We start from the raw sequence: 25,238 nt of genomic DNA, 5'->3' as shown, positions 1-25,238 counted from the left end.
CCTCTGTAAGTTCTTTTTGTTTTTTTGTTTTTTTTTTTTTTTTTTTTACTGAAGCCATGGTAGGTCCAATTCTGCTCTAATGCGGTTGTTGAATTCAAACCCATCAGCTTGTTCTCTGCCATAATTCTCAGTTGTACTTTAAATAAATTCATCTATTTAAATTCACACATGCCTGAGCAGGATGGCTCGGAGGAGGAGGCTAAGACTGCCATTCTCAAATGACAAGAAGTGCAAATACTGCCTGATACTCTGCTGCACAGGACACCCCTTCCCCACCCCCATATCAATCACCACCCACCAGAAAGATGCCTTAGGTACTCATTAAATAGTTTGCTCACTTGTGTCTTTATATTTGCATATGCATTTAAAAGGAAAAGGCAAAACAAATGTGCACTAACTCCTAGCTTCACTGCTCTGCTGTCCTTTGTAAGTCAAACATGATTTACTGTTTTTGATTAGCCCATGACCTCAGACAGACTTTCAAATTGCAGCATTTGGAGCTCTGAAATACTGTCATATCTTTTAAAGAGCAACCGCAATAAATTAGAAAACATCATCACTATGCTCTTTCCTTGATTCACTGTGGTTGCACATCGTGGACTAGGAGTTTCAGCTCGTTAAAAATGTGAAGGCTGTAATGTCTGATGAATAAGACACTCACATCAACACAACTGGTTTCCTCCTAGTGTAAAACAATTAAAGTGCCAACAGCTCAGTGGTTTAGCGGCAGAGCAAAGAACAGCACTTGCAGGGCTGGGTCAATCTCTCCCTTCCAATGGTAACAGAGCTGGAGAATGCAGGAACAGTAGCTGGCACACACAGGCTCATGGGATTAGGGGATGCTTCATGCTTTTTTAGTGGCCACTTGTGGTGGACTGAAACAAAAGCACCAATGGAATTAGGGGAATCGAGCTCTTACTGTGGGAGGCAATGCAACACTTTTTCACCTTGTCCTAAACCAGAATCCCACACACAGTGGTTAAGTCAGGAATGTGACATCCTCCCTTCCACACCTGTGAGCAGAGCACATCCAGAAAGATCTTATTTCCTCTTCACACAGATGCTAAAGAACAGAGTCATGCCTTGTCTGTTTGTTTTCCAGTCTGCTGGCATTAAAATTGTACCTAAGCACCTATCACGTCTCATGATGCTCTGTTAAGTCCTTTCAAAAGTTCTGACTTTGAACACTGGGGCCATTTGGAAAAAACAAAACAAAAACAAAAACAAACACTGATCTAGTGACTTTGTTGCTTTCAGGGGGTAAAATCATTCCAGTTCCATTTTCAACGTAATAATTAAATAGATGTACATTGTAAGAAATATAAAAGTGTGGGGGAAAAACACACCCACCCTCATTAGCTTCACTAAGCTGTTTTGGTTATGTGTCTCTTGCAATTCTTCCATTTGGCGGCTCTGCATGAGATGTCATGCACAATGAGCAGGGCCTGAGATGCTAAAATGGAAAAGCTCTTTTGTTTTCTAATTACTGACCTCCAGAGTTTTAGTGCTAGAGTTTATATAATCAATTACATAGGGCCAGAGTTCTCATAATTAATTATTGAGTACCTTGGTGCAAGCAGGATGTAAAACCACTCATACTTGGATTAACATGGTCAAGTAAAATCTTGTCTTTCTCAGTACTTTCTTAAGAAAAATTATAACGTATTGATTTTAGGCATAAAGCAGAGAGAAATTACTAGGAATAATGGTGTGAAATGAAGCAAAGAAATATTTAGAGAGACTAGGAAACAATTAATGGCAACAAGAGCTTTCTGTTAGAAAAGTATGCATGCAATCACAGTCACTGTTTGGAGGGCTATCTTTCTAAGCACTACACATATATCACAGTAATCCGTCTTGATATAAAATCTTTTCACTTGAAATTTGAAAATATGTACATTTACTTCTAGGTACTAATGAATTGCCTCCAAATTATTTATTTATTTAATTTTTAGAAGTAGGCTCCACATCCAACATGGGGCTTAAACTCACAACCCTGAGATTGAGAGTCACATTCTCTACTGACTGAGCCAGCCAGGTTCCCCTAAGAATTGCCTCCAAATTGAATTAATAAATATCTAAGTTGTAAAATCAACTTAGATAAAATCTGTAAAATCATATTTTGTAAAATTTTGTAAAATCAAAATTCACTCCTTTTCACTCTTATTCTGTCTGTGGTGCCTTTACAATTGTGTGTACTCTAAATATTATGATTATATACTTATTACAATTTCATTAAAATTTTCAGGGGCGCCTGGGTGGCGCAGTCGGTTAAGCATCCGACTTCAGCCAGGTCACGATCTCGCGGTCCGGGAGTTCGAGCCCCGCGTCGGGCTCTGGGCTGATGGCTCGGAGCCTGGAGCCTGTTTCCGATTCTGTGTCTCCCTGTCTCTCTGCCCCTTGCCCGTTCATGCTCTGTCTCTCTCTGTCCCAAAAATAAATAAACGTTGAAAAAAAAATTAAAAAAAAAATTTTCAAACACAGTTGCATGCATTCTAAATATCATGATCACATATTTTTTCAAACCTACAGAAAAACAAAAGAATTATACAGTGAATATCCACATATCCACTATATAGATCCTGCAATAAACATTTTGACATATTTGCCTTGTAATATAGCTATTTATCTGCCTATGGTTCTATCCATAAATAATATCCTATTATTTATCAGTACACTTCACCTCTAAATGTACATGTAATTAATTACACCCTTATTTATATTTATGTTTTTAAGGTAAATCTTACAATAAAATGCAAAAAAACTTAACTGCATCATTTTATGAGTTTTTAACGAGATTACACAGGAAATGTCACATTGCTATGTAACAGAAAATATCACGTTTTAAAAAAATTTTTTTAAATGTTTATTATTTTGCGAGAAAGAGAGATAGACACAGTGTGAGTGGGGAAGGGGCAGAGAGAGAGGGAGACACAGAATCCAAAGCAGGCTTCAGGCTCTGAGCCGTCAGCACAGAGCCTGACACGGGGCTCGAACTCATGAGCTGTGAGATCATGACCTGAGCCCAAGTTGGACGCTCAACCGACTGAGCCACCCAGGTGTCCAGAAAACATCAGTTTTAATTCAGAATCTGAGATTATGATGTTTCTCACCAACAAAAAAATGTCTTTAATGTACCCCCTCTTTCCTACTCTCACCAATTCCTCAGTGGGCAAAACACTGATAAATGCAACTGCCAATAGGAGAACAGGCACAGAGTACTTGGACTGTGATGATTCTTAAAACTTTGTGAGGCACTGCCAAACTGAAGAACCAGGTGAACACCAAGAATTCTCTCTAGAAAACGACATCTTTATAATTACAGTCAGGTTTTTTTTCCATACAGTCTAAGTTGGCTCACCGACTTTGTGAATTCCATTAGTAGGTCCAGGGACCCCAGTCAAGGATCTCAGGATTAGACTGTCAGAATGCTGAACCATCAAGGAGCATTTCCACCATCTAGCCACAATTTTAGAGCATACTGCAGAGGAAATAGCTTCTGTGAAAGTTAAGTACTTGAAGGTAATTCCTTTTGGACAACTGGCACAGTCTAGGGAGACTTCTATTAAGGGGGAAAAGGCTTACATGATTTCCTACACTCTCCCTCGATGATCAAAATACAACCAACCAAACCAAACCAAAACAAACCAAACCAAAACAAAACAAAAATCTCATTCAGTCTATGGGTTGTGTTCCTTCAAGAAAGATGGAACCTGGACCATTCTATCTGATGAAGGCAACTGCTGCAAGAGAAGCATAAATGGGAGGTGTGGATCCCAGCATAGGGATCTCAATAGATGATCCTCAGAAACATGGGGAGCTGAATCAAAGATTCTTTCCCCCGACACAATCCTTCATTCTTCGCTTCTTTTCTTCTTTATTAAAGTCATTATCAGTGATGTACCAACATTAATGCAGGATAACAGACAAATAGAAATGAATTCCATTGTACCCATTCTTCACTTTATTTCATATGCCGTATTTATTTTATCATTGTGAAAATAAACATTATTGAGAGCTTCTCATAGCTTTGTCAATGACCCTGAACTCTTATTTTTCCTTTTAAGGTAAAAAATAGTATCAGCCAAGAATCTGCAATTGTTTCTAATATGGCCACCTACGTTTTCCCTCTCAGAGAGGGCTGCAGACAATGATCCTCTCTGAGGACTCACCTGAGCAGTTAGAGAGGATTTATTGTGCCTCTGGCCCCCCACCTGCAAAAGGCAGGCATTTTAAATTTTATGGTTGAGAAAGCTGCAGCTGTTAGAGAAATATTTCATATTCTTATGTTCTGGACAAAGTTTTGTTTTTCTTACCAATCACAGTGTTTTTTCTTATCATCAGAAGACCAACCCATGGTCTCCTGTATCTGCTCTTTACAGACTGATCTGCCTTCTGTGGTCTTACTTTGGTTTTGTCATTTCAGAATTGTGGCATAACAGAACTTGGTCTGGAAGCTTGGCATACTAATGACTCTTGCTCACTTTCATCTTCTTGGTTAAACTCTATCTACACTTGTACCCTATTCATCCTAGGCACATGAATTATTTGCTCCTTCTTTCCTAAGAGACAAGAAAGGTTTATGGTTTATGGTGTCTCTCTGGGACCTGGGGTAGTCTGCAGGTGTGGAAGAGCCTGCAGATCTTCAGGAACCCATTAAGGAGAGAAAAGGAAAGTGTGGAATCAGGGATGACTCTTCTCCCAGTTAGCACAAGATCACCATGGCAAGCACACCTAAATCTCCTTCTACCTTGCTCTTTCCCATTGATCTGCTTGCTGGTTTGGGTGCCCAGGGGAATTTGCACAGAATTGCTTTAGTTCTCTGATCCACATAATTTTACTTTTATTCAACTTAATTTTATACCATTTCTTTCCTTGAGTGATAATAAAGAAGGGAGTTAGAGCTTCAAATTTAAAGTATCCATACATTTTGACCACAGTTTTGTACCTGATCAGATGCAACAAGGCCATTCCTCATTTCTCCTTCTTGAAGCTTTGCATTTCTTTTTCCTTTGATCTCCCTCTCCTCAACACACTCATACACACATGCACACCATTTGAATGACAACTGGTGGTATTCTTGAGGGAACATTCTGAAGAGAAATTCTAAACATATAGAAGGGATCCCAAGCATCTTGCAAACTCATAACACTTCTACAATTAAGCCAAAGTAGACGAAGTTTAAGGAAAACTGGATTCGGCATAATGAAATCTAAACTTTTTTCATTTATATGAGAAGTATAAATACTAGGGAGATTCACTTCCTTTACTTTTAAGCAACAAGAAAACAGGATGTTCTTCAGAGGTTCTGAGGGAATGGAGGGATAGAAAACCTTGCTATGATTGTTTTAGAGGCTTGTGAGGCCTCAACAAAAGCCAAAGACAAGAACACAATGCCAATAGTGAGACCAGACACCAACCAGTGAGACCAGTTCCTACTACCAGGAGCTGAGCACAAAAGTGGAGTCCAGGGGCTACGAAGCCATCTGCATGGGGCAGACATACTACATGTGATGATGTACAGAGGACTGTGGAGGAGTTCACTCGGGCTGCAGTTTGCAACCCTCTTCAGACACAGAAGCATGGGGCTTGATCTCAAGACACACGTGAGACCCAGCTGGTTTCACTTTGACACCATCTCTTCCCTCACTTTCTTTTCTTATTGAAATCCTTGACCTATGTTCCTTTCCATGCTTGACACTCACACAAGGCTCTCATTTTTGCCCCCAGACTTGTTTTCCTCCCTTGGGATTTTTTTTGAATATCTCTGGGATCTAAGGAAATAACAGGAATGACTTTTCATCCTTCCCTAGAAATACTTTATGTTATCTCTAATGTTTGCTAACATTTCTGTGGCAGTCATTAGTGCACTATGTACTAATTTCCAGTTCTCTGTCTTCTGTACCTTCAGTGGAATGCCCTTCCTATCTTCTCTGGAAGTTAGGCATGGACACTCAATATGCTCTGACCAATGAACTGTGCACATCTGCGTGGCTGCTTCATCTTGGGCCAGTAACCATCTTGTCACATTTCTTTCCCCTGCCAAGGTGACTGAGGAGGGACATATGGAGATGTAGCCTCTGTTAGCTTGTGTCTCTTACAGAGCCCCTGATGACTCATATTAGATATAAAATGTGAGTAAGAAATAAACATCTGTTATGGTAAGCCACAGCAAAACCTAGCCTATCCTGAAAGATACATGCCCACGCTGTATAATTTGGATCATAAGTCCTTGTATAAAAACTGCAACTTATCAATTCTTTAAAACAATCCTAGTGAAGTGGTTGGTTTTGCCATCTTTATTCCAATAGGGAAAAGGAATGGTGGAGAATACACATAATTTACTTAAGGACTCACAACTAGTAAGTGACAAAGTTGGAACCTGCACCCAGATTTTCTTACTCCAAATCCCATACTCTTTCCAACTCCACTGTGATGGCATTTAGCTCTTAAATGATATAGACAGGAGAGAAGATTCACTTCTGAAAAGTAATAGAACAGAATTTGAGAAGGTAATGAGAAAGATACTATAAGTCATATAAGAAAACCCATGATTTTATGCTAAAATGAATAGTGTTGGATACATCTGTCAAGCTTTATAGTGTTTTATTTTTGCTTGTGCTTCTTCCTTCTGGCAAGAGAAAAATTTCCAGGTATCTGGTGAAAAAATTGGGATTCTCATATGAATACCATTCTTAGTTGGGGAAATGGAACTTAAGATAATTGAAGCTTTGCTAAATATTCTTAGGTTTTAGAGAAAATTGTTTAGAAAAAAAGGAAGAAGTAAGATATGTTTCATGCTGAACACTGTATATCCAAATGAATTATTTTTGCAATGATATCTATTCAAGGCATTAGTGATGAACTGAAATTATAAAGAGGAAATAGAGAGATAGGACATCAAAACAGAAATAATCATGAGTGTCAAATATGACTCAACCTCTTTAACTACAAACACATGAAACATATGTATGAAAAAAGAAAATAAAATAACTGCATACTTTAAGGCACTTTGGTCATTACTAAATTAAAGATGAACCCTTTAAATTTAACATGCTCTTACTGACATCCTCTTGTTTACAGAAAGGAAAGTAGGCTTGAATCTCTTATCTCTAAAGTGATTAACAATTATAAAACATAATGATATTCTGTTGTTCCATAGTTATACCTTATTTTGAGGTATGAGGCAATAAGGCAATGGAATTCTTGTCTTCATCCAATGACTATTTATTTATAACCCTATTCTATAATGAGCACCAAGTCAAAGGATTTGGACCTGGTAATTTTTATTTAAAACTTTAACTAGAGATTCTGAAATTCTTATTCTAAACATGATAATGGTATGTTTCCTATGTCATTCCTATGATATTGCTTTCAGTTGCTTAGTTTGGGAAGAGATAAACAGTAGTCTCTACTACATCTCAAGTCTATCAAGAGTTGATTAACACTTCCATTTTGTTACATTGTTCATCATCAGTAATCATAGGTATGAGTTTAAATACATAAAAGAAATTCAAGTGTGACTCTTTAAAATCTTCATTTCATAATGGGAAACAAAATTTCTTAAAAAAATTACAATCTCAGACAATAAATCTCAGAATTCAGGGATCACTCGATAGATGTTGGTTCACTTACTCTTTCTGGTGTGAAAATTAAGACAATCTTTAACAAATGAAGGTGATATTTCAAATAAAAAGGAGAAGAATTATAGGATTAATGGTGAAAGGAACATTACCCTGTTCATAAATATGTTTGGAAGAAGTGGCTAACTGTCTTAAGAGATTTCCACATACTCTTTGTGACAGTTGCCCTTACTAAAGTTTGGGTTTAGAACTAACACTGAAGTATCTGTTATTGATTCTCATGCATCTTAACTGCAATATGAAAAGAGAGGTATGTCTTAATTGTGACATATGGCAAAGAGCTTACCAGAGGAGTACTTAACAGTATTTAACTATATTTTCAAATAAAAATGGAGCAAGTTATTACAAGGACAAAGAGTATTATTACTATGTTTAAAAGAATTAGAATTATGTTTAAAAGATTTAGAAAGTTTATTTATTTGCACTACCAAAGCAGATTTATTTATGTATTTACTTATTTATTATATGAAATTTATTGCCAAATTGGTTGCCCACCCCCCATCAACCCCTCAGTTTGTTCTCAGTATTTAAGAGTCGCTGATGGTTTGCCTCCTTCCCTCTCTGTAACTTTTTTTTCCCCTTCCCCTTACCCCTGGTCTTCTGTTGAGTTTCTCAGGATCCACATATGAGTGAAAATATATGGTATCTGTCTTTCTCTGCCTGACTTATTTCACTTAGCATAACACTCTCCAGTTCCATCCACGTTGCTTCAAATGGCCAGATTTCATTCTTTCTCATTGCCACGTAGTATTCTATTGCATATGTAAACCACATCTTCTTTATCCATTCATCAGTTGATGAACATTTAGGCTCTTTCCATAATTTGGCTATTGTTGAAAGTGCTGCTGTAAACATTGGGGTACAAGTGGCCCTATGCATCAGTACTTCTGTATCCCTTGGATAAATTCCTAGCAGTGCTATTGCTGGGTCATAGGGTAGGTCTATTTTTAATTTTCTGAGGAACCTCCACACTGCTTTCCAGAGCGGCTGCACCAATTTGCATTCCCACCAACAGTGCAAGAGGGTTCCCGTTTCTCCACATCCTCTCCAGCATCTATAGTCTCCTGATTTGTTCATTTTAGCCACTCTGACTGGCATGAGGTGGTATCAGTGGGGTTTTGATTTGTATTTCCCTGATGAGGAGTGACTTTGAGCATCATTTCATGTGCCTGTTGGTCATATGGATGTCTTCTTTAGACAAGTGTCTATTCATGTCTTCTGCCCATTTCTTCACTGGATTATTTGTTATTTTTTTGGGTGTGGAGTTCGGTGAGTTCTTTATCGATTTTGGATACTAGCCCTTTATCCAAAATGTCATTTGCAAATATCTCTTCCCATTCCATCGGTTGCCTTTTAGTTTTGTTGGTTGTTCCCTTTGCAGTGCAGAAGATTTTTATCTTGATGAGGTCCCAATAGTTCATTTTTGCTTTTAATTCCCTTGCCTTTGGAGATGGGTCAAGTAAGAAATTGCTGAGACTGAGGTCAGAAATATTTTTTCCTGCTTTCTCCTCTAGGGTTTTGGTGGTTTCCTGTCTCACATTCAGGTCCTTCATCCATTTTGAGTTTATCTTTGTGAATGGTGTAAGAAAGTGGTCTAGTTTCATTCTTCTGCATGTTGCTGTCCAGTTCTCCCAGCACCATTTGTTAAAGAGACTGTCTTTTTTCCATTGGATATTTTTTCCTGCTTTGTCAAAGATTAGTTGGCCATACATTTGTGGGTCCAATTCTGGAGTCCCTATTCCATTGGTCTATGTGTCTGTTTTTGTGCCAATACCATGCTGTCTTGATGATTACAGCTTTGTAGTAGAGGCTAAAGTCTGGGATTGTGATGTCTCCTGCTTTCGTCTTCTTCAAAATTACTTTGGCTATTCAGGGTCTTTTGTGGTTCCATAAAAATCTTAGGATTGCTTGTTCTAGCTTTGAGAAGAATGCTGGTGCAATTTTGATTGGGATTGTATTGAATGTGTAGATAGCTTTGGGTAGTATTGACATTTTAACAATATTTATTCTTCCAATCCATGAGCATGGAATGTTTTTCCATTTCTTTGTATCAATTTCCTTCATAAGTTTTCTATAGTTTTCAGTGTACAGATCTTTTACATCTTTGGTTAGGTTTATTCCTAGCTATTTTATGATTCTTGGTGCAATTATGAATGGGATCAGTTTCTTTATTTGTCTTTCTGTTGCTTACTAGTGTATTAGAATGCAACTGATTTCTGTACATTAATTTTGTATCCTGCGACTTTGCTGAATTCATGTATCATTTTTAGCTGACTTTTGGTGGATTTAAAGAGATGTGATGACATAGACATAATTATGTACTGTTTTTAATAACTTAACTGTTCTCTACCAATGTGTCATTTAATCCTGATCCCATTCTCATGCTTTAATTGAGCTAATATTTCACCTTTAACCTGCTTTTGAAAGTATTTCCTCCTGCAGCCTTATTGTACTTCTGTTTTTTTTTTTTTCAGGAGTGTTAAATCTTCAGTAATATAAAATCTCATGTGCATATTTTTCCCTTAGAGGATATAACCAACTAACCTTCAAAGATAATATTTTAATTATCACAGATTCTATGGGGTCAGTAATAGTCCAGGACTCTTGATATCTAAATTCTGGCTCTTTCTCTGTCTCAGAATTTAAAGAAAACACACACACACACAAAATCACCTTTGGATTTGTGTGATTGCTGAAAGAAAGACTATAGTCAAATGTGTCCCTCTGGTGAGGAACATTAATCCATACAAATGTTTTTTTTCCCAAAGAGAAGGATTCACTCAAAAGCAGTTTTTCAGACTTTACCATAAACTTGGAAGACAAAACTTTTATATACAGTGTACAATGAACGGACAATTAGCAGCTATCCAGCCTACCTGAGAGCCTTCTATTCCAGGGTAGAGGCTGCTCCTCCTTTCAAAGGAACCCTGTGAAAATGTGGAGGAACTGGAATCCTCATACAGTGCTGGTGGGAATGTTAAATAATGCAGCCACTTTAATGTTCATAGCAACATTATTCATAATAGCCAAAAAGTGGAAACAACCCAAACGTCTGTCAACTGAAGAATGGAGAAATAAAATGTCGTTTAAGAATAGAATGGAGTATTACTTTGAAAACAAAAAAGAAAAGAAAGAAAGAGAATACTGATGCATGCTGCAACACGGGTGAACCCTGAAAACATTATGCTGAGTGAAAGAAACCAGTCACAAAAGACCACATATTGTATGATTCCATTGATGTGAAATGTCTAGAATTTCAAATCCACAGAAACAGCAAGTAGATTAGTGGCTGTCTGGGATAATGGGGGTTGTAGGGATATGTGAATGTGGAGTGACAGCTAATGGCTACATGGTTTCTTTTTAGGGTGACGAAAATGTTCTGGAATTAAGATTGTGGTGATGTTTGCACAACTCTGTGAATATACTAAAAACCACTGAACTGCATACTTTAAATGGGTGAATTTTATGCTCTGTGAAATATATTTCAATGAAGTTGTAATACAGAATTCTGTGCCCTTTCCAGGTACAAAGTCTAAAACCATAACTTTGGAAGTAATTTGCCCATTTTATAATGATGAAGATGAGGATGATGATGACAATGATATATTGGTAGTTGTACAGAAGTAATATATAAGACTTTCCATTCTACTAATACTAACAGAAAGTGGTTATATTTAGTGAGTGAGATTATGGAGTATATTCTCTTTACATTATGTACTTTCATCATTTTTAAATTTTTATATTGAACATATGTTATTTCTGTAATGAGAAAAAAAGTTGAGTATCAGAGTTTTTAAGAAAAGTTTTAAACTAGGAGCTCTGGGGAAGGGGCTATTGCTGGGGAAGATGGCTAAAACTGAACTGGGATTTATAGGGTGGGTAGAATTGGATGGAGAAAGGCCAAGGGGAGGGCAACAGCTTTCTAAGTAGTTCTTTGATTTCTAACATCACTGCTTACTTTCTCTGGACTCTGAGGGTGGAGATGTGTCTGTCTTATTTACCACTGAATCCTCAAGATCTATAATGGTGTCTAGAACATAGGAAGTGCTCAATGAATGTTAACTGAATCCATGAACAAATATCTATTGCTAGAGTCCTTTTCTTAAAATACAGAGGACAATTGGGGTTACCACATGCAATATAGGTGTGCCTTTATACAAATTAGAAAAAGATGTTCCCTTCTCCTAGTTCCTCTCTAGAACTTATGTCTTGGGAAGTCAGTCATGAATTCACCCATGACCTGCTTGAACCCTGCTTCTTGGCTAACCTCCTTTCTTATGGCCCCACCCCCAACTGCATATAGGATAAAATGAATGTGCCTGGAACAGGCAATCAAAACTCTTCTCAGTAACACCCCAACTTTTCTGCCTTATCATAACCCTTTCCAACACCTATTTTGTGCTTAAGCCACAGTAATCCAATGCTTCCATGTGTTGGTTCTCATTACTGCCTTCATCCCAACAATTCAGTGTTTCTATGCCAAATACCTACCATTTAATAAAGATGAGCCCTCCACATTCTGACACTACTCTCAGTGACTGTCCAACACCTGCCCTTTTGTCCTCACATGTTCCCATTCTGACTCTCCTTCCATTTGGCTCTTCACTCTTTCTTCATTTGAAGTTTTATTCCTGTTCATGGGATTTAGATCAGGTTTTGAGTGTGAGGTAGGCACACCAGTTTTTGACTTTAAGCTTTCTCCTTTCTTTGGTCTGGTCTTGGTCCCCTCTGGACAATTTCCTTGGCCCCTCTAGACAAACTGTCAGCTTGCCTCAGGTGGAATCTGCAGTCACTTCCCTCTCTCTAACTTACCCAGCACATTGTACAAACCATTATGAAACTGTGACCATATCATGTTATATTCTTCCCTGTCATATTTCCAACCTTTAGACTTTTGGAACTTCTAATGGAAGGAACTATATCTTAATATTAGGCACTTAGCATTATGCCTGACATATATATAGCAGGTGTTTAATGAATTAGTGTGGAGAAAATGAATAAATGAAACATGGAGACAGAGAATGGTCTTAGGAAAGAAAGTGGGACTTTTGGGATCTAGGAAGATGGAGTCAGACTGTGAAGGATGTTGAAATCCAAACAGAAGAGGCTAGACTGGTGATAGAAAGAAATAAAGGGTCACTTTAGAACACTGAGAAGGGAAATGACATGATGCAAACAGCATTTTGGAAGACTTATTATGTGTCACCATCAGGGTGGAAGGGAACAAGGGGGAGCCTGTAGTCGTGGCAAGCACTCAATAAATGTTTGTTGTTTGGTTGGTGGTGCCCAGAGACACACTTCCAGAAATACAGGTGTGAGGTGAGAGAATGAAGAAAAGCACAGAAATTCAAGAGACCATTCAAAGCAAAGACATGAGGGTCTCACATTATAGGAAATGCAGAGCAAAGAAGAGTAGAGCCACTGCGAGCAGAGCAGAGCTGTACCACAGACCAGGAAAGAAAAGCTGGGAGGGGAAACCAGCTTGGAAAGGGGAGAGCCCAGCTTTGAGTATCTGCAGTTGTGGTGGCTGGTCTGTGTGCACACGTGTGTTTATGTGACTGTGTAGTAAGGCACGTCTGTGACACAAACCTCTTGCTGTTCCAGTAAGTCCTCCCTCCCACTGTGCACCACCCCCATACTGGGTTTCGTTTTCAGCCAAGAAAAACAAAATTACTCATAAAATTAATGGAAACAATCTGCCTTTTCCTTGCCATAGAGGGATTTTTTTTCTTAATTACTTTTTTTTTATGCCTTTGAATCATATATCCTGTAGCTTGATTAAATCCCTTAGAAGTCAACTAAGCATTAGAGGTTTGCAGCGTGAACCTCAGAGCTGGTGTTTACTTGTCACGTATAAACAGATACGCTGTGGAAAGCTGCACTTCAGTGAGGGTAATGCATGCACGCTTTCCCTCTCTGGTGCAAAATTTATTCCTCAGTCTTTTCAGGGAAATAAGATCTGGTTAAAATGTCAGTAAAAACTGAGTCTCTGGATAATCTCTCAATGTAAAGTTAGATTTTCTAATGTGATCTCTTATATTTCTATAGGTCTTTCCTTGAAAAAAAAAGTGCATTCCATCTACATTTTTTCCTTTTGGTTCTCTCAAATTCTCCTTAAGGAGGCATGACAGGTGGCACAATCCTCATCTGAAAGATATTTCCTGATAGAAACTGAGGACATTAAGGAACTTTCCAGCCCCAGTTTGTGGGGCTGAAGCCAGGTCTTAACTGTAAGACCAAGTTCTCTCTATTCCAACCTCCTACCTCCTAAGCCCCTGAGTGCAAAAGTGACGACATATTTTTCAGCAATTGGAAAAACTAAGGGAAATCTTGGACAGAGGCTGCAGATAATAGGGCACTAGGGTCGTAAATATAGACCCTAACTTGGCTGCCATTAGGCACTTGCCAAGGCCCAAGTGCATGCCACATGAAAGCTTCATGACAGATGGTTCATGTCTGTCTCCAGTCCCTCCTGGATTCTCAGAAAAAATGGACTTGGTTGCCAGTGAACACTTGACTAATCAGGTTCTCCCATTTGTCTTCACAGTCTGTTCTTTTGTTCACAGTCCATAGCTTCATACCTGAAACCTCTGTCATCTCCAGGCCTGATGACAACAGCTTTATTATTAAAAGGATCTCTTCATTGTAGAAGTTACAAAGGAACAAAAAAGCAATGAAACTCATCCATAATACTACTTGATCTAGAGAAAAACACTGTTAACGTTTTGCTTATATTTTTCTGTCTTATTTCCATGCATCTAGAGTATATTTTAGTTATTGAAATGCAGTTGTACTATACATAGCTGCTTTGCAACTTGTTTCTGTCACTTAAAGGCATAGAATAAATAATAAATAAAGTAATAAGTACTACTTTAATGACTATTTAAAAGCTATAGCATGAACTGCGTTATTATTTAAACTTTTCATCAAAACTAAGTAAACTCCTTGAAGGCAGGAGAGCTGTGGATTTATAATGCATTTTGCATTGCAAGCATCTAGCAAAGCACCTTTTATGATAACACCTATGATGTTTACTAGAGGGGGTCATCTGGTTGAATTAATCATATGGTTGTATTTTGGTATCTTAGCTGACAAGGAGAATCTGAAGACTGGATCCATTCCAAATGATCCTATTACATATTTAACTAAATGGTCATGAACTCTTGGTATTTGAGTACAATAAAAATAATTCAAGGGTACAAAGTTGTATATTTAATGACAATGTTGGATACTACTGATTTCTCAAATATATAATTCTAAATCCAAATCACACTGAACCCTTGCCCCAGTCTCTTTCATGCTAGGTCAGTAGCAAGGACAGGAATTAATAAAGTTGGGAAAGCACATAAGAAATCCAGTAAGTTCTGCATCCACTGGGCATCAGTGAGGTCCTTTGGCTTAGGCCCAGCTACAGGGATGTGCAGAATACCTATGTCCTAGATGGTCACTGATTAGCCTTTGGATAATACTTATTGTTTGGCATAACTGGGAGGAAAGTAAATTTGCCTAAACACTAAAATAACACTAAAATAAAATAACAGTAAACAACAACAACAATGAAATCAAAAATACTTTTAAGGGTCTAAGGGGTCAACATTCCATACATTTGTGTTGCATTTCTAGGATTGAAATCTGATCACTTTAATAGCCTTCATCCTTTTTTTTTGCTTGACCACTCCATAAATGCTTTTGTTAAACTACATATTCCTCTGCACATTTTAAAGTTGAAATAGTATATTTTTATCATAAATTTCTTTTTAAAAATGTTTATTTATTTTGAGGGGGGAGGGGACAGAGAGAGAGAGAGGGAGAGAGAGGATCCCAAGCAGGCTCTGCAATGTCAGTGCAGAGCCCAACGCAGGGCTCGATTCCACGAACTGTGAGATCATGACCTGAGCTGAAATCAAGAGTCCAATACCTAACTGACTGAGCCACCCAGGCGCCCCATCATAAATTTCAATGGTAGCAAAGGATGTAATATTTGGCTTATTGAAAATATTGACATTTTAAGCTAAAGATTCTACATCATTCTTTAAAGTGGGTCCAGTGGAATATAACTATATTGGATCTACCATACTTCATTAAAAAGTACATGAATAAATCATTCTTTAACAGTTGGAAATTTTACATCACACATTTTTCTCATTATCTTGTACTTCCATTGCACTTTCCTAAAAGAATTTTATCCTAATATAATTCATTCTTATCCTAGAATGTCTTTATCACTCTATCATACTCTATAACATAAATATGTACAGGAATTTTAATTTAGTTAAAAATTTCCCAAGAAAACTGATCAAAGTGACACAATATAAAAACATTGAAAATAATTATTAAAAATAAAACTAAACTTTTATTGAAAATGCATCTCTTAGTAAGGCAGATGAAGGTGGCGTCCCTTGCCCTAAGTTAGTTGGTGTATCCCTAGAAGAATAGTATTTATTATTAGAATGAAGCAGCAGGTGTTCTCAAGAAGATGGATTTAGGACAGAATAGGAAATTAGGAAAAAGTCTGCGTGTAGAGGGGCAGATTCATCCTACTTTGAGAAGCAGGAATGATCAATCAGGGCCAGATTATGTAGGGCTCCACATTCTCCAGCCAGTGGGACTGACTGGAGAAGGGAGTGACTGACCAGATTGGTGTTTTGGAAAGAAAACTCTCTTAGTTGTGAGGAAGATGGATGGTGGTGAGAAATAGGAGTAGGAGTAACCAGAGACAGAGAAACAATTACGAAGCAGAGGAGGAAGAAAGAGGGCCTCAACTAAGGCTAGAAGACAAGGAGGAGTATAGAAAAGCAAATGGACTTTAAGACAATATTTAGAAAGGACTGACAGACCTTGGTGGCTAACTCCATATCTGGTTAAGAGACAGGGCACGTTATGGAGGGTGCTGAGCTTTCCAGCACTGATGGTGACAGAATTGTCATTGATAGTGACAGAATTACTGGATGGAAAAGGGAATATAGAATCTTCCACTGAAGGGAGTTCTCACTGTCTCACTCATGTTTGTTTCTACACCACCTAACAGTGAATAAATGAAAAAGTTTGTCAGTGCATTTGTCCTCACTAACTCCAAGTTCAATAATAAGATGGTACCTCTAGGCAGGATTTAAAGTTTATTTTATGATAAAATTTGTAGGCTGTATGTAACTGACTCTTAATAAAACAACAACCTAAAATCTAGGCCACTTGTTGAAAATAATCGTATGCATTAAGAAAAAAACTAAAAATATTTTTAAGAGACAATATAAAATGAAGTTAGTAAAAGATTAAAATTAGGCAGTTTGGCTAAAATTAGACACAGCATCAAGGAAGTTAATTCCATGTGTCATTATGTATTTACATTTCAAAGGAGACTATAGTTTAAAGTGACATCAAAAAAAAAAGGTTTTGGGGAGCATGGGTGGCTCAGTTAAGTGTCTGATTTCAGCTCAGGTCATGATCCCGTGGTTCATGGGTTTGAGCCCTGAGTCGGGCTCTGTGCTGACATCTCAGAGCCTGAAGCCTGTTTCGGATTCTGTGTCTCCCTCTCTTTCTGCCTCTCCTTCACTCACGCTCTGTCTCTCTGTCTCAAAAATAAATAAGTATTTTTAAAAAGATTAAAAAAATTATTCCATTTGGTCAAAAAAATCACCTTTTAGCTCATATAACACTAGTCATGGTAGCTACAGAGAGAAAGTCTGCTTCAGTTGGGAAACTACCTAAAAAAAAAAAAAAAACAGTTGTGGAGATGGATGGTGGTAATGGTTTTGTGAATATATTTTATACCACTGAACTGTACACTTAAAAGTGGGCAAGTAGGTAAATTTTACATTATGTGTATTTCACCACAATAAAAAAAAAGATGGGAAAAAATTGGATTGAAAACTGTGGAATTCAAAAACCAGTTTTTTAAAAAAAGTTATTTGGTTATAATATACTACCTAAAATCATTTTCCCTTTTTATTTGGTATATTCTTCATTATAAAAAATTAAATACAACCCCTTCCCAACTGTCCCTCAAATAAATATCTGTATTTCTCTCTCTCAAAAAAAAATACAAACACAAGCAACTAAAATGATTTTTTAATTAACAAATCAATTTTCACTAAAGTGAAATGATCTAATTGTATCTTTGCACTTAAAAACTGTTGTATGGAAACCAATTTGTCAATAAATTTCATATATAAAAAAAACTGTCTTCCTATGCGGACAGTATTAATATTGTGTTCTTTAAACTATTCTAAATGTTATTTTATATTAGAAAACCTGCAAATTTATAATGCATATGGTCTTTTACACACACACACACACACACACACACACAGTCATTTATTTGCATTGTCATCAGAACTAAAGGGCAAATTTTGGCACACTTACCCGAATCATTCATGAGACTGAACAATAAAACAGTTAAGAGCAAATATTTTCTCTGTATATAAAACTAATACGTAGGTACATAGTTGTAAAGCACCATAGGTTTGTGGGGAGAAATATACTAAAATAAGCATTTATCCTTATTTTTAGGCCTATGATGAAGTTTGACTCCAGTCTTTTCCATACCTGTGAACACACAGGGAACAACTTATCATAACATCACCATCTGACCTCTAAGGAACAGCGCATGTCACCACAGAGCAAAAGTGCTGGCGAAACATTTATCTAGATGAAAGACCTCAAGCAGTTAACCTGCTCAGCAGAGGCAATGCAACCAGGCAACAGGATAATGACCTCTATCCAAATGTGGAAGGTACATCAATTTAATACCCTGACAGCTTGACAAAAGATGATGGCAGCTCAGCAGGAAAACATTAGCCATGATAATGCAGGGTACTGTATGTGAAAAGAATAAATTATAAAGCACAATGCTATTTGGGCCGAGTAGGGATTTTTTTTTTTTAACCAACTTTATATTTAGGATGGTAGTCATGCCTAAAGCCTCCTTCCATTCTTTTCTACCTGAAGAATATCCTGATAAAAGGAAAAAGGCAGTGTGGATTAAATTGATAGCTTAAAAACAAATCGAATTTCCTAACTAACCCAGGAAGCTCTGCACATCATCTCTGGCAGGCTTGTTACTTTTCAGAGTGGAAAAATCCGGGTAATGGCAAACCGGCTTAATCCATTTGAAAAAGACAGGTAACTAACTCAAAATAGTGTGGACAAGACCAGGCTTCCTGTGTGTGTTATTTTATTTTACTTTTAAAGGGGAGAAGGTACTTGGCACACTTTGGGGGTGCTACTGATCTTTAGCTCTAAAATTTCCCCGCTGCAAATTCAGTTTTTAAAAAAGCAGTTTAATTCTAGAGTGGTAGCATGATCATGCTTGTATGTTTATTCAAGGACCTTTACTCTGTGACAGGGGTTCAGCCTGTGAGGTTTTCTCTACACATGGCAGGCAGCTGTCAGAACCAGTGTGAGGGGTGAAAGGGCAGCCCGGCTGCTCTGTTAAATCACGGGGTTCCATCAACATCTCAGAATTCCTGCCGAGTGGGAGCTGGGAGACCACAGATTAGAGTACACTGGAGTGTGTATATTAGGTCACTCAGTGTCTATCAAAGCGATATCACGCCGGTGAGCTGTACAATAGATTTTACTGTGTTCTGTTCAAAGAAAATGTAAGGAAAGTGGACATGTGTGTAGCAGACCACAGCTGAACACCGAATTCTTCTTGTCTTTAAATGGAAGGATTTATTACCCACAAGATGAACGAAGAAGAGGGGCACAATCAATAACTGTGGAAATCGTGCAAAGCTGGTGGTTTTATTCAGCTCTTGGAAATGACTGCTCAGCAGATGTGTGATGGAGCAGTCCAGGGGCTGTGATGGAGGCCCAGCCCAGTCGAGGTCTGGGTTATGACTGTGGCCTTGGAGTATGAACTTGCTTTACGATCTTGGATGGTCACTTCACCTCAGTTTCATAAAACTTCAGTGTCCTCATTTGTAAATTGGAAATAATAACAATACCTATGCTATCTACCTCCCAAAATGGGTAAACAAAAAATAGATTCGTAAATGAGAAAGGACTTTTCAAAAGTTGAAAGGAATATGGCATGATGGTATAATGTATGTATTTTAAAAATGAAATGTAACTTGTATTAATGGATATTTGGTCTACATATAAAAATGGAAAATACCTACTCCTTCAATACTTATTGCTTAATTCCTTTTTTTAGTAATTTTTTTAACATTTATTTATTATTGAGAGACAGAGGGACACAGAACGTGAGCAGGGGAGGGGCAGAGAGAGAGGGAGACACAGAGTCTGAAGCAGGCTCCAGGCTCTGAACTGTCAGCATAGAGCCTGACGTGGGGTTTCAACTCACCAATCACAAGATCATAATCTGAGCTGAAGTTGGACGCTTAACCAACTGAGCCACCCAGGCACCCCTGCTTAATTCCTTTTTTTAAAAAAGCATATTTATTTTGAGAAAGAGAGAGTGCAAGTGGGGGAGAGGCATAGAGAGAGGGAGAATCTCAAGCAGTCTCCATGCTGTCAGCACAGAGCCCAACGTGGGGCTCAGACTCAAGAAACTGTGAGACCATGACCTGAGCTGAAATCAAGAGTCGAATGCTTAGCTGACTGAGCCACCCAGGTGCCCCTCTTAATTCCTTTCTAACAGAGAAAACTTATATGTTCCTCAAGAAATCATGTCTTTAACAAGATAACGGATATAAGGTGAATGGCACCATGCCTGACAGGTAAAGTGAAATTTTAAAGAGCTTAAACATTTTGTTTAATATTTTATTTCTCAGTTAGGACTTATGCAAAGGCCTCCTCTACTGTAATAAGCAACCACGTGAGTTTATATTAATAACAACAGCTAACACAAACAAAATGGTTACTATGTACTAGGTACTGTTCAAACCACTTTATGAAAGTTAATTTACTTAATTCACATAAGCAGGTATAAAGTGGCCCCAATTATCAGCTTGGAGGCTCGATCACCTGATCTTACAAAAAATATTAAGTTCTGCACTATGATCTCCTTTTGGGCCAAGTACATTTTCTAATCTTGTAAAGTGGGAAAAGCCAACAACCTTCTACAAAATGGCTTTGTTTCTTACCTATGAAATAGATACTATTTTTTCAACATTTTTTTAGAGATGAGAATAGTATACCCCAAGAAGTTAAAGTGCTTTGCAAAGCAACCCACTAGCTGACCCAGGATTCACACACTGTGCTGCCTCTCTTTGCATCAGAGGAGCCCAAAGCCCCTGTTACCTGGGGGGCAATGTCATCATGGCCACTTGGTCAGTTTAGAACCCAAAACAGACATCAGATTGAGACCTAATTAGTTACCTAGGAAATAGCCCAAAAGGAAACACAGCATTGAGAGTGGGTTCATAGTCTTGTCTACATTATAGCAATTGGTTGGGTAGTGAGTTGCTTCAGTGTGAATTCAGCAATGGTCACCATGTCACAAATGCACCTCCCAGACAAGGGAGTTGAAAAGATCCTTATGGCCTTATGTCTACATTCACCTAGGTGAAATGTACTTCTAACATTTGCCATTCTGAATGCAGAAAAGATACCATATAATGAGGCAAATGTGGGGATCTCTGTCTTTAGTTTTTTCAATTAGAAAATTTTTTTCACCATTATTTGGAAACAAATCCTTGAAAATCTTTAAAAGACAGTAAAGAAATTCTTAGATTGAATTCCATTTTGTCTGTTTGTTACTGGATGACAAAAGGGTGTGAAATACAAACAGGCATCTATAGAGCTGCATGGAATAGCTTTGTAGCTTTCCCTTCAATAAATTCAGAGATTGTCTTTGTATCCAGTGACCTTTTAGGGGGAATTTAAAATAAAAAAAATCAAAAGACACAGTACAATTTGTCTATACCAAAGACCCAATTATAATTCTCAGCCTCATCTTTTATGGTTACCTCTCAAAATTGAGCTTCAGTGAGCAAGAACTGAGAACTATTCCTCTTTTCTGAATTATATTCTCAAGTGAAATAAGGATCTGGGTGCTTCCTTTCCAGCCCTTGTGGATGAATGCCCTCATTGGTGATTGATTCTTTAATGAGCTTCACCAGCAGGTCCAGGAGCACAGACGCTGCCCAGCTCTCTAAATTTTAATAAGTAATCACTTCAGATGCAGATTGGGCTGTGTTGTTGGAACAGGTTGGAGAAACCAGTGAGTATGAACGACATAAACTGAAATTGAGATGCATTTACAAACACATTCCCATGTTCTCAGAGACCTTATAAACCAAAAGGGAAAATGCCAAATGACTTGGATGGAAAAACCAGCCCCAACCATCAGCTTCTAGGCTGGATCAGCATCTGGTTAAAAAATATAAGGCTCTGTGTTATGGTCCTATTATTGGTTAAATTTATTTTTGTTTAATGTTTATTTATTTTTGAGAGAGACAGAGCATAAGCAGGGGAGGGGCAGAGACAGAAAGGGAGGTACAGAATCTGAAGGAGGCTCCAGGCTCTGAGCTGTCAGCACTGAGCCTGACGCAGGGCTTGATTGAACCCAAGAACCGTGAGATCGTGACCTGAGCTAAAGTCGGACGCTTAACCAACTGAGCCACCCAGGCGCCCCAGGGTTAAATTCATTTTCTAATCTTGCAAAATGTAGATGGAAAGGCATCCAACCGCCTTCTACAAAACAATTTCATCTCATAGATTTTGTCATCAGGAGGGCAGCTAAAGCCTGCTGCATTGCTTTAAAAAAATTAATTAACAGGCACTGCAAGTTCAGCCACTTTGCAAGGCCATCCTATTTATTCATAAATTTTATTAATTCTGAAGTCAGTTGCTCCTCAATGGTGTATTTATGTTCAACTAGGTCAGGTCCACTGGGATGATATTTGGTCTTTCACAGCAGACACACAGGGCCTGTATGGGCAGCAGGCTCAAGCTACCAAACACACTTCCTTTCCTAAGGTATGACTACATGAATTTGTTAGACTTTTGTGAAAAAATTCTGTATGGAAACCCAGATATGTATTTCACGAGACTCTACATGAGACCTTCTACACACAAGGCTGTCACTGACATGTTGCCTCCTGATTAGGGAAACAGGCATTTGGCAAACAGTTCATTTGTGGTGGTTTGTGGGGCTCAGTAGAGTTAACAGTGAAGGGTACCGACAAGGAAACAGTGAAAACCGCTCTTTGCGTTACATTAGTTTGCTCAAAAAGTATGCACTTGTTGGCCAAACCTACAAACCACATATTTTCAAGCATGTTGCAACAGAATAAAATTTAGTAAAGACTTAGGTGAGATAAAAAAGAAAAAATCATGCTTATATTCCTCAATAATGCCATGACTAACTGACTAACTTTGAGTATGATGATGCTATAGAGAGACCTTTAAAAATCAAAACAATGCATAGGCAACGGGCATTTAAAATATTCAAGTGCACGTTAAGAGTCTCGTTTCTCCTTTCAGTAAAAGGGGTGCATGGCTTACTTTGAGAACTATTCAAGCCATCCCCAGTCGATGGGTAAACATTTATAAGCCTTTGGGATCTCCACTTTCTTGGTCTTCCTGCTCTCTGATTTTACTCAGAGGAATATGTGAACGCTATTCCCTTTTGAAGCTGTTATTAGCCAGAACTCACTGATAATGATTTAGCACAGAATATTAGAGTTGAAAGGGGCTTCCAGAGACCAAAACTCTATCCTTATTTTAGAGAAAGGGAGCCAGAGGCTTCACAGAGATTAGGTGACATGCTCAAAGTCACAGCTAGTAGGTGATGAGATTAGAGTTAGTCCAAAACCCATGTCTTTGGGCTCCTAATATGATACTCATTCACCCTATCACCCTCAATGTGATGAAAGACAGATAAATGACACCAATTCCTTACAGTTTCTAAGTCAGCACATGATTATTAGAAACTGTTGACTCTGTGAGTTCTCTGAGGTTAGAAGAAATGCAATGCATCCTAAATGTCACAGGCCTGGAAGTAATCAAAAGGAAGCTGAATGTTAGTTGCTACTCTGCATAATGCTTGCAACATATCTGTGGTCGGTTGCAATATATTATTAGAGCTTGGGTTTTGTTGTGACTGTATGAACCAAGCCACACAGGGAATGCTGAAGAGTGATCACAAAAATACCTTTCTTTCCCTACTGTCCCTCAAGCAGCAGGGATCAAATAACTGTTTCTCAGCTGTCTGTCGTTTAAACAAAAATAACTCCTTCACTCTACATGTATCTGTGGCAACTTGGTGTTGCTTCCTCTTCTCTGTTCTGTTCTATTTTTTAGACCCCAACCTTGGATCACCAGGGGATACTGGGACTAGAAAAGACCTGACATGATGTTTTACAAATTTATCTCAGATTCCTTCAGTGCGTCACAGTTTGTGTTCAATAACGGCAGGCAGTGTAGAGCAGGCAGGCAGAGAGTGGCCTGCAACTGGATTTTGGGCTTGCAGAATCCTCGACCGCCAAGCTTGATGCTCGAAGGGCTTTTCACTCCAAGTACGGCAGTTTCCATCCGTATTTTGGGCCTGCTGCTTACGCCAACATTGCAATAATGTGTTTTATTCATCTGCAGCATAGTCAAGCCTTTCTACAGTTGTCTAGGAAATCACAGATGAGACTTGGAGGGGCCATATTGAGTCTATGCTACTTCCTAAGTGCACACAAATCCCCCAGTTCTTCTCCCCTGACTGTGGCCTGGCCACTTACTAACCCAGCATGTTTCTTTTCTTCTCTCTCTTTAAAAAAATTTTTTTTTTATTTTAGAGAGCGAGAGCATGTGCGTAAGGGGAGAGAGGCAGAGAAAGAGAGAAAATCTTAAGTAGGCTCCACGTTCAGCGTAGAGCCTGATCCCACAACCCTGGGATGGTGACCTGAGCAGAAATCGAGTCAGAGGTTCAACCAACTGAGCCACCCAGGTGCCCTAGCTGGGCATGTTTCTTAATCTAACTTTGCCCAAGTGGCCTCATGCGTAAAATGAATATAGACAATAATAGTAGTTCTCCTTTAGGGTTGTTCTGGGGATTTAATAAGTAATTAAAGTGCATGACTTACACAGGATCTGGCATCTAAACATCATATAAATATTAGTTATAATTATTATTTCTACTCCACAAAGTTAAGACTTCCTTATAGTTTTGGATCTCAGTTGGCTGTGATTACTTTTACATCTGTAAAGGAATGGCTTGTTAAACTAACGAACATCATACAGCTATACCATAATTGATTCAACCATTCACCTGTTCTTGGACATTTAGTGTGTTTCCAATGTTCTGCTATGTAGATAATGTTGTATACGAGCTGCACTTCTAGGAATCTATGCTTACAGCTTCCCTATGAGGTAGATGTGCTTAATACTGCCATCTCTCAAATAAGGGAACTGAGACTTAGACAATATAAATACAATATGATCACACAACTAGTTAAGTGTTACATGTAAGACTCAAGCCCATGTTTTTGGATTTCAAAACCTTAATGAACTCCTTATGCATGTTCTTATCCAAAATGGTTATAATAGCAACTAGTTTGTGCACCTAAAGTTGCAAGCCTCATTTATCTAAATTTTTTCTTATATTGACCATCTCATTCCTCAATAATTCAGAATAACTGCAGTGTTATTTTCCTTTTCAGCCTAAACTCCTCAACTTTATTTACTTATTTATTTATTTGA

General features: G+C 38.1%; 1 protein-coding gene across 5 annotated transcripts in view; it reads right to left on the bottom strand.

Moving 5' to 3' along the window:
- The window catches only part of CDK14 (cyclin dependent kinase 14), a 674,504-nt gene that overhangs the window by 83,229 nt on the left and 566,037 nt on the right, over nucleotides 1-25,238 (bottom strand). Inside the window, exon 16 of one of the 5 annotated variants that reach the window (XR_006594844.1) lies at nucleotides 662-875. The exons of the other annotated variants lie outside the window; for them this stretch is intronic. The gene's annotated coding sequence lies outside the window, so the exon portion shown is untranslated. The remainder of the gene's footprint in view (nucleotides 1-661; nucleotides 876-25,238) is intronic. 5 annotated transcript variants of the gene reach the window in all.

This window comes from Felis catus, chromosome A2, assembly GCF_018350175.1.
Source record: "Felis catus isolate Fca126 chromosome A2, F.catus_Fca126_mat1.0, whole genome shotgun sequence".
NCBI lineage: Eukaryota > Metazoa > Chordata > Mammalia > Carnivora > Felidae > Felis > Felis catus.
This window is presented reverse-complemented; position numbering and strand designations above follow the sequence as displayed.